At 42.7% G+C, this 14,464-nt stretch overlaps 1 protein-coding gene across 2 annotated transcripts in view; it reads left to right on the plus strand.

Moving 5' to 3' along the window:
- The window catches only part of BMPER (BMP binding endothelial regulator), a 207,164-nt gene that overhangs the window by 99,375 nt on the left and 93,325 nt on the right, over nt 1-14,464 (plus strand). The window lies entirely within an intron of this gene.

Consider the following 14,464-nt stretch of genomic DNA (forward strand, 5'->3'; position numbering starts at 1 on the left):
CCCCATACTTGCATGGGTTTCCTCCGGGTAGTTGGGATCCTGGACTGAATACCCCAAAGTACCAATAACAACCAATCACCCTCTATCTCTCATGTAAAGAGACAGAAGCTGACTGGTAGATTATTTTTCTCTTTACACTTTATCTGTGTCCAAGCTTTGATAAATCTACTGTAGCTCTATATGGCTAACATTGGTTAACATTACTTCCTCACAGCAATGAGGTCATACAGTAAGTTTGAATCCCACCATGGCCGTAACTGTATGGAGTTTGTATATTCTCCACGTGCTTGCATGGTTTTCCTCCGGATACTCCTGTGTCCACAATCCAAAATTATACTGGAAGGCTATTTGGCTCCTAGTCAAAATAATCGGCGTATGCGGCCGCAGAAGCAGCGAGACTCGCGGCTAAATGCAGTGGGCTCCCTGCATAATAGCCTCGCTGTTTGCGGGAATCCTCACTGTCACAGGACAGCAAGGATTCTGACGGAACATTGAATAGAGTGAGCGGACGGCGCCGGGGTTAAACAGCGAGGATCGCTGGTTTTCTGCGATGCCCACCATTTAACCCCATTGCCGGCTGCACACCCTCCGCTTTAAATACTACCCATACAGTGCAGAGGTCAGTATGCAAACTAATCACATAATCCTTAAACTACAATGTTTTGTAGTGTGTGTGTGTGTATGTGTGTATGTGTGTGTGTGTGTAGAGGAGTCTCCTCAGTATCCTGATGATAGTGCACAAATAAAAGCACTGAAACGTTGACACGACACGTCGACTTGGTCCTGTCGTCATTTCTTTATTTGGATGAGAAAGCTGAGTGCCGCACCTACTTACCTTGTGAACATGCTTACTTGAAGCTGTGGGGCACCAGTGAAAGCTTCTAGTGCAACAGGAGTGCCGGTCCACCTGGATCTCCTATATATATATATATATATATATATATATATATATATATATATATATATATATACTTCTACCTGCATGCTGTACCTGTGAGCATGTGTGTGTATATTTATATATATAGAAATGAATGGATGCGTCACTCCAGGGGCTTTACCACAATAAACTTTTAATGGCGCTTGTCAACGGCGTTTCGGGACACTTCCCGTCATCAGGACAATTACCACAGTGCAATTGCAATGACATTAAATACATACCGGCAAGTGTAGGCTCCCCCTCCTTCTGGCGGTTCTCCGTCCCGTTCTCAGCTCCAACTTCCGGATCGGAGCTGAGAACGGGACGGAGAACCGCCAGAAGGAGGGGGAGCCTACACTTGCCGGTATGTATTTAATGTCTTTGTAATTGCACTGTGGTAATTGTCCTGATGACGGGAAGTGTCCCGAAACGCCGTTGACAAGCGCCATTAAAAGTTTATTGTGGTGAAGCCCCTGGAGTGACGCATCCATTCATTTCTATGTCGGAGCACGCTGTGTCTCAAATGCGTGCACCCGGGCAAGTACACTAACAAGCCACCACCTGTTGGCGGAGGAGTGCCAGACCCCTGTCTCTCTCTCTCTCTCTCTCTCTCTCTCTCTATATATATATACACTTCTACCTGCCTGCTGTACCTGTGAGCATGTATTTTTGTTGTCTTGACAAAGACCTCTAGGGGGTTGAAACGTCGACTATGCTTTTGTGGCCTTCGCTATTAAAAACGCTGACTTAAGCTGCCTTGTTGAGCAGCTTAAGTCAGCGGCAAAAAAATGTGCGGCAATCATTTACACTGACAATACATGTGATTTTGCCATGTAGGCCTCTGCCGCCCTAATAATTATTTCAGTGTCCTGTCCCCTGATGCAAACCATTTTAGTTTACCATGTACTTGGCCTAAATTATCTCGTACTGTAAGTCATTGTTTTCTTGTTTTTTACTCATTTATGTAGTCTTTTAGGTGCTATCGAACCGTTGTGGCACCATATAAATAAATAAATAATAATAATGATACTGTAGTCTTTAACAATTGTATATGCGCATATGCATTAATTGTGTGATACATGTGCACACATACGCGCGCACAAAACGCCGGAGCCCACTGACGACCCCTCCTTCTGTATATACATATATTGAGAGAGAGATTTGCAAAAAACTCAAATATTTATTTTAAGATACCCAGTGGTACACTGATGTTTCAGCTCCTCCAGCAGACCTTTTTCAAGGTGGTCACACTGTAGGCAGGTGCAGATATTGGGCCTAATTCAGACCTGATCACTGCTGTGTGAATTTTCAGCAGCCAAAAAACAGTGAGACACTTCCCTGCTATAGTAATATCTTTCCTTGCCAAATAATGTGCACGCTGTGTGTATAGATGTGTATGGCTGGCGAAGAATACGCAGCCGAGCGAAAATGTAAAAATCCTGTTGCATGCTGCTCACCATCGAAAGATTTTTACACTGGGCATCAGTCATCCCAAGCGCCGCATAGCCCTGGACTTTCTTGGTGACTGCAATTAATACAGGTATATCATGGGCAGAGCTGATGTCACACACCCTCTCCTAAAATGCGTAAACACAGCTTTTTTCCCCACCATTTTTTATATCACGCCTGGTATTTTACTTGCCACTCCCATGAAATGGCTGGTTACCACCCACAAATGCCTACTTCCTGTCAATCACCTTGCGACTACATAAGCAGTTTATTTATTTATGAACAGTTTCTTATATCGCACACACATATTCCGCAGCGCTTTACAAAGAATATTTGAACATTCTCATCAGTCCCTGCCCCAATGGAGCTTACAATCTATATACAAGAGAATATACAAACTCCACACAGTTAGGGCCATTGTGGGAATCAAACCTATGACCTCAGTGCTGTGAGGCTGTAATGATAACCATTACACCATCCGTACTGCCCAGCTTATTGATAATCATCGGCTGTGAAAATTCACATAGCAGCAATCAGGTCTGATCCCATTGTGCCAATGCTATATACTTTTTTTTAATTTTCTACAGACTACTTCCACCTCTGCAGGTCATTTTTATACATGTATTTTAGGACTGTTCTTTCAAGTTCCAATGCATTAGCTGGATCTATTTACTTAGTAGTTGGGATTTATTGCATTTAAGACTTCCTTTGAATGAATGTGACTGCCGTCTGCTCATCAATTGGCTGTATTTATTTGTGCATTGATTAGTTTATCCATTAATACCGATTGGCTATATCTATGTGCCCATTAATTAGCCAAACTCAAATCTCACTTTCCTCACACATTTGTTGATCTTTCATATGAAAGTTACATCTTCTTTTGCTATGCATTTCTGAGAATTACAACATCATGTGATAGAACATGATATCTATTAATCTTTCCCTTTCACCTAGCATTCTGATAAGAGTTTCCAATCTTATACAGTATTATCAAAAAGGCTTCCATTGGTGTGCTGTCATTTTGTTCTCTGCAATGTAGAGGTCAGGGGTCATGCTTGTTTAGAAAGAAGTGGAAAAAGCTGACACATGTACTGTTCTCTTCTTTTACTTCTCTGGCTGTAGAACAATCTGGTAAATGACTGCTACAGAACAGTAATTTTCTATAATTGATTCACAGTCTGCTGCTACAAACTACAAATATTATTTTAAGTATGCAATTAATGCAGAGTACAATGAAACTAATATGGAAAAATAAAATGGATCCCATCTGTAATAAGTCACATGAAATATTTTAATTTCTGGGACTTACATTTTATTAATGCAGCCTGTGTAATTAATTACATCCTGTTATTAGTTTAAAATTTGTGTTTACAGCAACTGAATAAGTCGTATATAAATGCCAGGAATAGCAATTTTTTAAAATAAATATAGACTTAGGATCGTCAAGCACGTGACTATTTCAATGTCTTTGGAACAAAGCTTTTACTCCACTGTAAATGCAGCAATACTGCAGTCAATCTCTTAAGCCTCATACACACTAGATGATATTGTTCACAATATCCCTCAGAAAGGGCTTTTGTATACTCAGTATTGTTAATGATGCACGCTCCCGCACATCATTAATGACCCCCTCGCTCCTCCTGCATGCTGGAGCATGGTGCCGCTCCCCCCGCTACCCACCCGGCATCACTCCCAACAAGTGTGTATGCACTGCTAGTTGTCTCTGTAGGCCATCACAGCAATAGCCACTAGGTTGATTCTTATTGGCTGAGGCTGGTGCATGTGACAGGGAGCCAATGTGTTATTTAAAGCAAAAACCACTGTGACACCAGCAGAGTTAGCAATTAAGGTAAGTATACACACTGACGTCAAGTGTATGGGCGATTGGTGTCCTGACCACACATACAGCCAGATACACCGATACATTGGCTGTGCTGCACAGTTAACAAAATATGTCTGTGTACGGTGTCACTCAACTGCTTTATTTTACTTATCTTCTCTGCTGTAATAGAGCTACAGTTCTTTCAAGTAAACAGCTTGGAAGAGAGGCTGTGTGAGAGTCATGCTTCTGGTCTCCGTCCATTCAGTGACCGTCCGGGAGCACCAGAGGACAGAAGTGCGGCGGTGCTGAGCTGTGACCAAACAACAGCAGCCGAATGGCTGGCGGCACAAAATATGCTCTGGGGCCCCTAAGATTGCTGAGGCCCGTCACAACTGTCCCCTTTGACCCCCCCTGTCGCCAGTCCTGGCTGAATGATCGCATGGCTCTGCTTTTTAGCAGCCCTGCAAATGGGTCTGAGTTGGGCCCATTAACTGAAAGAGCTACGTGCAGGGGCATAACTAGAACTGTGTGGGCCCCATAGCAAACTTTCTTAAAGGCCCCCCACCAATGTCAAGAGAGAGAGTCAGGGACAGAGACAGGGAGTGAGAGATGCTGTCATGGAGAGAAAAAGAGAGATACAGAGTGAGGGAGGGTGTCATTAAGGGAAAGAGTGAGATATGGTGTGGAGTGACGGAGTGAGAGAGAAGGTTTAAATTAGAGAATGGGAGACTGTCTGAGTGAGTGAGTGAGTGAGTGAGTCCCAACGCTGCAGGTAGATGCTGGACAGCATTTGCCCGCACTGCAGCAGTATACTGTATGGTTAAAAAATCAAAAGGGTGCTGGGGATACTGTATGGTTAAAAAATCAAAAGGGTGCAGGGGATAGCCTGCTGGGCCTTTGGGCCCCCCAAAGGCCCGGGCACCATAGCAGCTGCATCCCCTGCACCCTCTGTAGTTACGCCACTGGCTACGTGTCATTAACCCATACCTCCCAACATCCAGGAGGGATACAATACTCCTGGACTTCCCTCTTAACCCTTCGAGTGAATTTGTCAAAAGAGGTGTGATAATTGTCAAGCATATTTGGTACTTGTGTATTATCACGGCGCCCATCGCATCGCATACCTTATTTAGTGGTATGCGATGGTATGCAATGCAATGAAATTTTTGCGTTAAATGACCCGGAATGTATAATTAAATATCGCATAGCATCGCATACTTTACATGTATTCCGCATCCCCTCGCGGGGCTCGCTGTACTCCAACTCCACGCCGATGTGGATAGTGGGGGTATGAAAAGGTCAGAGGACGCATACTGCCACCCCGCGCAGGCTCGCTGTGTTCGCTGCGCTCGCCACTCTTCGGGTTGACGTTGATAGTGGGGGTGGCGTTGACAATGGCGGTGCATTTAACATTGTAAGCACCCATTAGGCTGCTTGTACAATAAAAAATCGCATCGCATGCCACTATATTGCATGCAATGAGATGCAGTGCGATGAACATCGTGGGCGCCGTGATAATACACAAGTACCGCATATTGACCTGTAATGGTTTTTATTTGAATTTACACTATATAACAAATGTGAGCGACGCTGGCATTTTCAGCGGATATTTTGAACATCTCTCACAGAGATGTTGGCACTGAAAGGGTTAAATTATGATTGCCATCACCTCCGTTGAACAGGTTAATTGATAAGAAAGGAGTTTCACCACTGGTGATGGCAATCATGCATGCATCTTGGATGGTAGTTTGATTGAATTTAATTGAGAAATTAATTGCTGTATTGTATTTCTATGTGCAACTAAACCCACATTGAGTAGTTGCTGAACAGAAGAAGCCATTGTGGCCAACAACAGATGAATGCATCAAGAACAGTGGCAACTAACCAGTGGCGCCGGAACGGGGGGGCGAGGGGGCAGCTTGCCTTCCCCCCCAAAATTACTGAGGCGCTAAAGCAGCTGTGCGGGCGGGCGGCTGATTAATCAGTAATATAGGCGGGCGGGCGGTGGGCTGATTAAGCTTGATCCAGCCTCCCGCCCGTCCGCCTATATTACTGATTAATCGCAGCCGCCCGCCCGCACAGCTGCTTTAGCGCCTCAGCAAGAATCCGATTCCTATTCGCAACCGTCCGCCCACATGGATGACTGCTGCGGGGAGATGTTGAGAACCAGCGCCTGCCAATCACAGTGGCTGTGGATGTGATGCGTCCACAGTGATTGGCGGGCGTGATGCGGGCCGTAGGGAGGGAGACTGGTCGCGTGGATCAGTGCATGGGCGGGAGCCGCGGGAGCATCCTACAACAGCCGCAGCAGCAGCCATCACGCTGTGCTGCCACAACTAAAACTTAAAGGTAAATGCTGCTCCTCTCACCCTCCCTTCCCCAGTGACTGACAGATCCAGGGGTTGTCATTTACCCCTGGATTCACACCCAAACAGGTTTATGTAATTATGTCTGATTATCATAATCAGACATAATCACATAAATCTGTTTGGGGGTGACACTGCCACTTTTTCCACTTTTTACGAGTAAATGACAACCCCTGGATTAATGTCAGTCCTGGTGTCTCTGGCCACATGTATATGCCGCTGCCCGGTGTATAATGCCCACGTGTATATGCCGCTGCCCTGTGTATAATGCCCATGCGTAAATGCCGCTGCCTTGTGTATAATGCCCACGCATATATGCCGCTGCCCTGTGTATAATGCCCATGCATATATGCCGCTGCCCTGTGTATAATGCCCACGTGTATATGCCGCTGCCAGTGTGTATAGTGCCCGGGGGTAACATATAGCAATTTAGGGGGCGCCAAAATGAGATTATATCTTGCCCCCCCCAACCTAAAAACGTTCCAGCGCCCCTGCAACTAACTCACTGACATCGGAACTATATTAAGCTCCCTGTGCGCATAACCTCACAAGTAGATTACATAGAATTGGTGGTCGCTCTCCCCGTTCCCCGGCAGTTGTGGACTCCTGTATATCTGCCAGCGAAGGCATACTGTAATCAGACATCGGCGATTACAACTGGATAGCTTGATGATATCAGCATTATTAAGAAACTGTGCCTAGTGGGGAGATTTGTGCAGGCTTGGCACTCAGCTATATGGATCCATATGATTACTATTGTTAGTAACCTGAACGCACAAAGTAGATTGCCAAGCAAATAACATATAAGTCGGATGAGGAGCACTTTGGGCATAATACCTATGCAACTTTATATCTGATGCGGTAATGATTAGCATTACTGCCTCACATCACAGTTTCCACCATGGCCATAACTGTGCCGAGTTTGTATATTCTCCCCATGCATGCGTGGGTTTCCTCTGGGTACTCCGGTTTCCTCCCACAATCCAAATATACAGTATACTGGTAGGTTAATTGGCTTCCAATAAAATTGAACCCAAGAGTGGATGTGTGTATGTACATGTGGTAGAGAATATAGATGGTAAGCTCCACCGGGGCAGGGACTGATGTGACTGTTGAAATATTCTCTGTAAAGCGCTGTGGAATATGTGTGCGCTATATAAGAAACTGTTAATAAATAATAATAATGCACTGTGTGAGAATATGTGTAGTCATTTTCTGCATAGTGTCACTGCAGATACCATTTTATAACACCTGTATATGGAAGACCACTTCATATACTATTTCCAGAATAGGAGCACGTTTGACCTCTGTCTCACACCTTCCACTGGACTAAGCAGGTCTCTCCATACTGAGAATCAAAACAAAGACAGGCATACATCCAGCCAGAGGACAGAAAAATAAATCTTAAACTGGAACACTTAATCTCCTCACATTCTCCAATGAAACATTTCCCCTTCTTTGAGTTGCAGATTAGAGCTCATTAATCTGAAAGACATCATACACACAAAACCAGTCATCCATAGAAATTAAGGACACATTTTGGGAAGAAATCTCTGTGACACAGACTTTGTTATATAATACTGTAGTGTGCGAGCCTTAACAGCAAGAATTTGCGTTATAGTTACTGAATGCATCAGTAGCCCAATGAATTAGGTCTGCTTCATACTAGTCAGCTGTAACGTTATAAAAAAGCAGCACATTTATCTTTAGTCTGTTAATTTGAAACACATACAGTATTGTAAATTCTTTATAATTTTCACCAGATGATGGTGATGTGTCTCGGCACTGCTATGTAAACAGAGCACCAAGCCACCTAAAAGCACAAATCCTAAAATAAATTTGCCTGTATGTGTGACTATACCCAGTTTAAGGAAAGGAACTGAATTCTTGGCAATGACTGTCAAATCAACATCTTTCCCAGGGCAAAAGAAGGGTGGAAAATGAGAAAAATCTTTAAACTGTAGGTGAACGTACTTTTTTAAAATGTTTATTTCTATGAGTTTTGGAAATAATGTGCATTAGCATAAATAAAAATAAATTATTGGGTGTACCCGCAGTGGCGTAAGTTCGTCCAAGTTGTCCGGAGGCAAGATGTGTATTGCCCCCCACCATACACACACAAAACCTTATATAAAGTATATATTGTATGTCTGTTATGAAATATAACATTCATATATACAGTATGTATACAGTATATCTATGGAGAGAGAGATAGAGAGAGAACACATATTTCAGAACTCCGAAGTGATATCAATGGCTTTCAATAAATGGATTGAAAATTGCAGGGGAGGAGAGGTGCCCCCTTGAGAGCAGGAGCCTGGCGGCAGATGACTCCATTTCCTCCCAGAGTTCTGCGTCTTTGTACCTGTCACCTGGACCCTGATTCATTACTTGCACCCTCCTTCTTTTTCTCTGGGAAAGATGTTGATTTTGAATGTAATTTAAGCAAAATGGTGGGTATGGAGGGGAAGATTGGCCATTGAGAAGAAGCTGGCTGATGGCTTATGTTCACGCAAGTGATCCAATGCTGCATCTTCAGACACAGCAGCAGAACCCAACTTTTTATTTAATTAATGGACTTATTTATCAGCCTAACAGCCTTGATCATCCTGCCAGAACAGCACTTTTTGCCAACACAGGAGATATATTAAGGATTGGTACTCAGTGATGACAACAACTCAGAATACATGACATCACGCAAGAGAGCAGGGCTGCCAGCAGGAAAAGTGTAGAGCTGCCCAGTCAGCTCTATACATTTCAGGGTGAATGCCCGGACAATCCATATAGCACTTCAGACAGATGCAGGGGTCCTGGGAATACAAAGGCCCATCCCTTCTTCCTGGGTGATGGCACTGCTCTGACACCTTTTCCGTTAGCTTTGGAGATATCAGATATATGGTTATAGCACTGTCCATATCCAATCAGTGAGAATGACTGATGATAAAATTAAACATAAATATTTATTACCTGATTTGTTTACAAATGTTGCCTAGTGTCATGGCTTATGTAAATCAAGGCTATATAAGGCCAAGTTGAGTGTGGCTCACATGCCAGCCCTTGTCTAAATGTTGCCCCATGTACCAGAGATGCATTTAACTGCAATATAAAGGTTTGTTATGGGCTTATTTATCATCTGGGGCTGGATGACCCCTTATAATTAGGTATCCAACTAATCAGTATTTTCTGCCGTAGACACCTAGGGGGGAAATTTACTAAAGGAAATTTGTAAAAAATAGGTGTATTTGTAACCAGAAATAAACTTATTTTTGACATTTACTATCCTGAAAATACGGCAATTCGTATTCGTATTGATAGCACATCAATACGACTACGAATTGCCGTATTTTTGGGATAGTAAATGTCAAAAATAAGTTCATTTCTGGTTACAAATACACCTATTTTTTTACAAATTTCCTTTAGTAAATTTCCCCCCTAATTACCAGAGCAATTCAGCATTGCTGTAGTGTGTGGACAACTGTTTCAAAAGATATCTGTCCTTGTGATCACTAACACTGTTCCTTCAATACAGTGATAGACAGCAATGCAAAGAAAAACTCATCTTTGTGTTATTCCAGTCATATTTATCGTGAAAGCTAACCACATGTGCAGTGTTCTACTGCAAATGCAGAGACTTTTCAGGGAGAGATCAGAGGAAAAGCAGCTATAAGCTCAGCCTCCTGTCTGTGATTGAACTGCTTGGGGCTGTAGATGGGGCAGCACTGGTGCCAATAATAGAACTGCCTGAGGCTGGCCAATAACACAGCAAAAAAAAACAACAACAAAAAAGAACACAAAAAGCTATTAGATCACATAAAAAGAACAAAAAAAGCTATTAGATCTGGCTAACTGAGTGTCAGATGATCCATTCAGGAACTTTCCCAGCAATCAACCAGGAGCAGCCAATGTGAAGGAGAAGTGGATAAGCAAGATGGCTAAGATGCAAAAGAACAAGTTGATAAGTAGCTGCTGGGGCTGGTCAAGGGGAGCACTGGACTGACGCAATTCCCTCCTTTAGACAACATACCCCCCCCCCCCCGCCTTGGAGAGCAAGCAGATAGTGCCCAACAAAAACAATATTATTCAGAAAATATGCCCAGCGCAACAGTCTCACGTGACCTGGTGCTCTGAGAGAGGCTGTTTGGTGCAACTGCAGCAAAGAAGTATGATGGCAAACACACACACGGATGCATAAAACATGATAGTATATCTTGCATTTACTCCAACAGCCACAGTGTGCCTGGTTGCATCTCCAAAAAGTATATTCCCGTGTAGATATGAGGATGGCACTACAGATCTCAGCAACCAAAAATAACACAGCGGACACAGTATGTATGAACATTTCAAGACTTGATAAAAGAGACGATAAGTTCTGAAGGTACATGTGAATTATTCAGGCTGCCGATTTTGTCCTTAAGTTTAGTTAACTTAAGGACACCCGACCGACGCGATGCCCGCGATTTACCCCCAAATCGCAGGCATCGCTTCGGTCGCGGCCGTTATAAGGGGCCGCGACGCGACCGTCGCGATGCCCGCGATTTCCCATAGACAGTAATGTTAAAATTACTGGACCCGATTTCCCATGTTAAAAGGAATGACAGTAATGTTAAATGATGTGCAAAATAAAATGACAATGTGAAATGGGCCAATATGGCCATTTCACATTGGATATGTTTTAAAAAAAATGTTTCATGGCCCCCCACCACCGTTAACGCCACCCCGCTATTGACGCCAACCCGAAGTGTTGCGAGCGCAGCGAGCCCTCGAGGGGCGGCGGTACGCGTCCTCCGACCTTTTCATACCCCTACTATCCACGTCGGCGTGGAGTTGAGAATAGAAAGTGTGGCGAGCGCAGCGAGCCACCGAGCCCGAAGCGTGGCGAGCGCAGCGAGGCCCGCGAGGGGACGCGGATACCTTCACAGGTATCCGCGTCCCCTCGCGGGCTTCACAGGTGTCCGCGTCCCCTCGCAGGGCTCGCCACGCTTCGGGCTCGGTGGCTCGCTGCGCTCGCCACACTTTCTATTCTCAACTCCACGCCGACGTGGATAGTAGGGGTATGAAAAGGTCGGAGGACGCGTACCGCCGCCCCTCGTGGGCTTGCTGCGCTCACCACGCTTCGGGTTGCCGTCAATAGTGGGGTGGCGTTAACGGGGCCATGAAACATTTTTTTTTAAAACATATCCAATGTGAAATGGCCATATTGGCCCATTTCACATTGTCATTTTATTTTGCACATCATTTAACATTACTGTAATAATTTTAACATTGCTGTCTATGGGAAATTGGGTTCATCGCGTCTTTTAACATTACTGTCTATGGGAAATCGCAGGCATCGCGTCGGTCGCGTCATGGCCCCTTATAATGGCCGCGACCGACGCGATGCCCGCGATTTTTCGGGCGCGATGAAAAAATCGGCAGCCCGGATAACTCACAAGTACCGTTCTGAAACGTTGACTTTTCATACTGGAAACGTAGGGTAACACAGGTTATACTGCTGAGTTTTAGTCTATAATGCCCACATGAATCTTCCTATTCATATATACAGTATATGTGTGCATAAATCAGGCTCTGATACTAGCCAGTGCCTCCCCAGTCATCTAATTCACCTCTTGTTGGTTCTACATTAATCAGTGATACTTGTGTGACTGTATATAAGATGCACGGCCCTTTTACCAATTAGTCGAACACATGCTATGAGAATGAATATGAGAAGAATAATGATACACCTATTCATGAATGAATCTAGTATATGACACAGTTCTTTATAATTTCCTTTCAGTAAGCATTAATGTATAACATGTACGTAGCCCATCTGGAGAAGATGTATAGAGAATGTAAAAAAAGTGTATGCTCTTATTTCTTAAATGAGTTCTTTGACTTAATGTTCTTAATAATTTGAAATATATTCAAGCGACCAACCTGGATTTGCTGATAAATCCTATACATTTTTCATCATGTAGGGATTTAAGTATCAGTCTCACTATAAATGTGTCTTCATTTTTAGTTATGAAACTAAAACCCTTTACTCTTCGTACTTCTGTCCATTAACACTGGTGTTTCACATGGACACAATCCAGTACTTCTCATAAAACCAAAGTTATGTCAGTTATGTACTAAAATGCATAAAACTGTCATAACTTTCCTGAAATGGCAGAATGTTAAATTCTCATTGTTTACATCAAGAATTGATTCATTTATAGGTTTATTGCCATCTGTCAAAAGACTAGAGGGACTATCTGTTATTAAAGGGGGAAGCTCGGGACAGAACTTAAATTTTTCCTAATCATGATGTTGGCTACTGGAATTTGATACCTGGTGACACATATGAAGTCAGGATAAATTTCAGGTTGTCCTATTTCAAATCTTTCAGCCTTCTTTGAAAAATGTTCAGTGCATCTCTGCCAAGAATTGCTCAAGCCAAACTAATTGCTTCAAATATGTTAGAGAATATATCTGGTGGTCTGTTGTATTTGCAAGGGTACACACTTGGGGCCTTATTTTGGTTCACTCTTTCTGACAAAATCCTTCTTAGATGGACAAAACCATGTGCACTGCAGGGGGGCAGATGTAAAATGTGCAGAGAGAATTAGATTTGGGTGAGTTATTTTGTTTCTGTGAAGGGAAAATACTCGCTGCTTTATTTTTACACTGCAATATAGATCTCACTTTGAAGTAAAACCCCACCCAAATCTAATTATATCTGCACAAGTTACATCTGCCCCACCTGCAGTGCACATGGTTTTGCCCATCTAAGAAGGATTTTGTCAGAAAGAGTGAACTAAAATAAGGCCCATGGAATGCAGCATAGAGAGAATCTTCAGTGCTAATTGCAGGAAACATAACTGTTCCTTATTTTTTAGCAGTTATATGATCTAGTAAGGCTTTAAATTACTGTTCTTAGACCTGTTAAGGTTTTTTTTCCCACAAGGCCCTGGGATTCAATTAACCCATTACATAAACTCTAAAATCTTAATGAAGAAAAACTAAAATGTTTAATGCCTTTTCCTCATAAAATAATAACATTGCAGCAGGGCCTTCCTACCTATATCACTGTCTGTTATTACTCATTTTATTACAGTTGCTTACAATTTTAATGCACAATGGAATTTACTGCACTATATAAGATACTATTAACAGATAATAAATAACTAACTGGCCAAAGGTTACCTAAGGCACCTGAATAACAATTTGTACATAAATACTGTAGAAGATCCATGAACTGCTCATACACTTTTCAGATTATCTGTCCAACCAAAAAAATTGCTGGTTGGAATGAAAACCTTGTGTATAGGAAGGAATAACAAGTGCCAATTTGCTCCCAAACACTGGGAAATGGGCAAAAACTATTAGCCAGATAAATTGGTTAAGTCTGTTTGATTTAACCAATTTTTCAAAACAAACATGGTTGTCTGTTTTTTAACGTTTAGAAGAAATTGGTTAGTTGTCATTTGCTCCTATGTAGTACCATATTTTCATTACAACCAGCATAATTGGTTGGTTGGTTGGTTGTACATATGAAAAACTATAGCTGGCCATATACATTTATATTATAACCTTTGTGTGTGTGTGTGTGTGTTGGTGTGTGTGTGAGTGTGTGTGTAAAATGTAATGCATAACATAAGAGACATTTGATCATAAGAAAGTTACATAAAGTGTCTTACCTAGGGGTCCCATTTTAGGAGGCAACTTTTTAAAATGATTGAAGGTGCTTTCTTTACCACCACCCACTCATAGACATGATAAGTGGCAACACAAATATTGGGGGTGGTCAAGCACCCATAAAGATATTTATTTATTTATTTATTTACAGTTTCTTATAAAGATATGACTTTTAATTGGTGCTTGCCTTATATTTGTAAAGTCTTTAAACTTTCCCTTGTTGACCATTGTACTGATATGACATTTTGCCCCAAG

Source organism: Crinia signifera, chromosome 5 (genome assembly GCF_055691185.1).
Source record: "Crinia signifera chromosome 5, ASM5569118v1, whole genome shotgun sequence".
NCBI classification, from domain to species: Eukaryota; Metazoa; Chordata; class Amphibia; order Anura; family Myobatrachidae; genus Crinia; species Crinia signifera.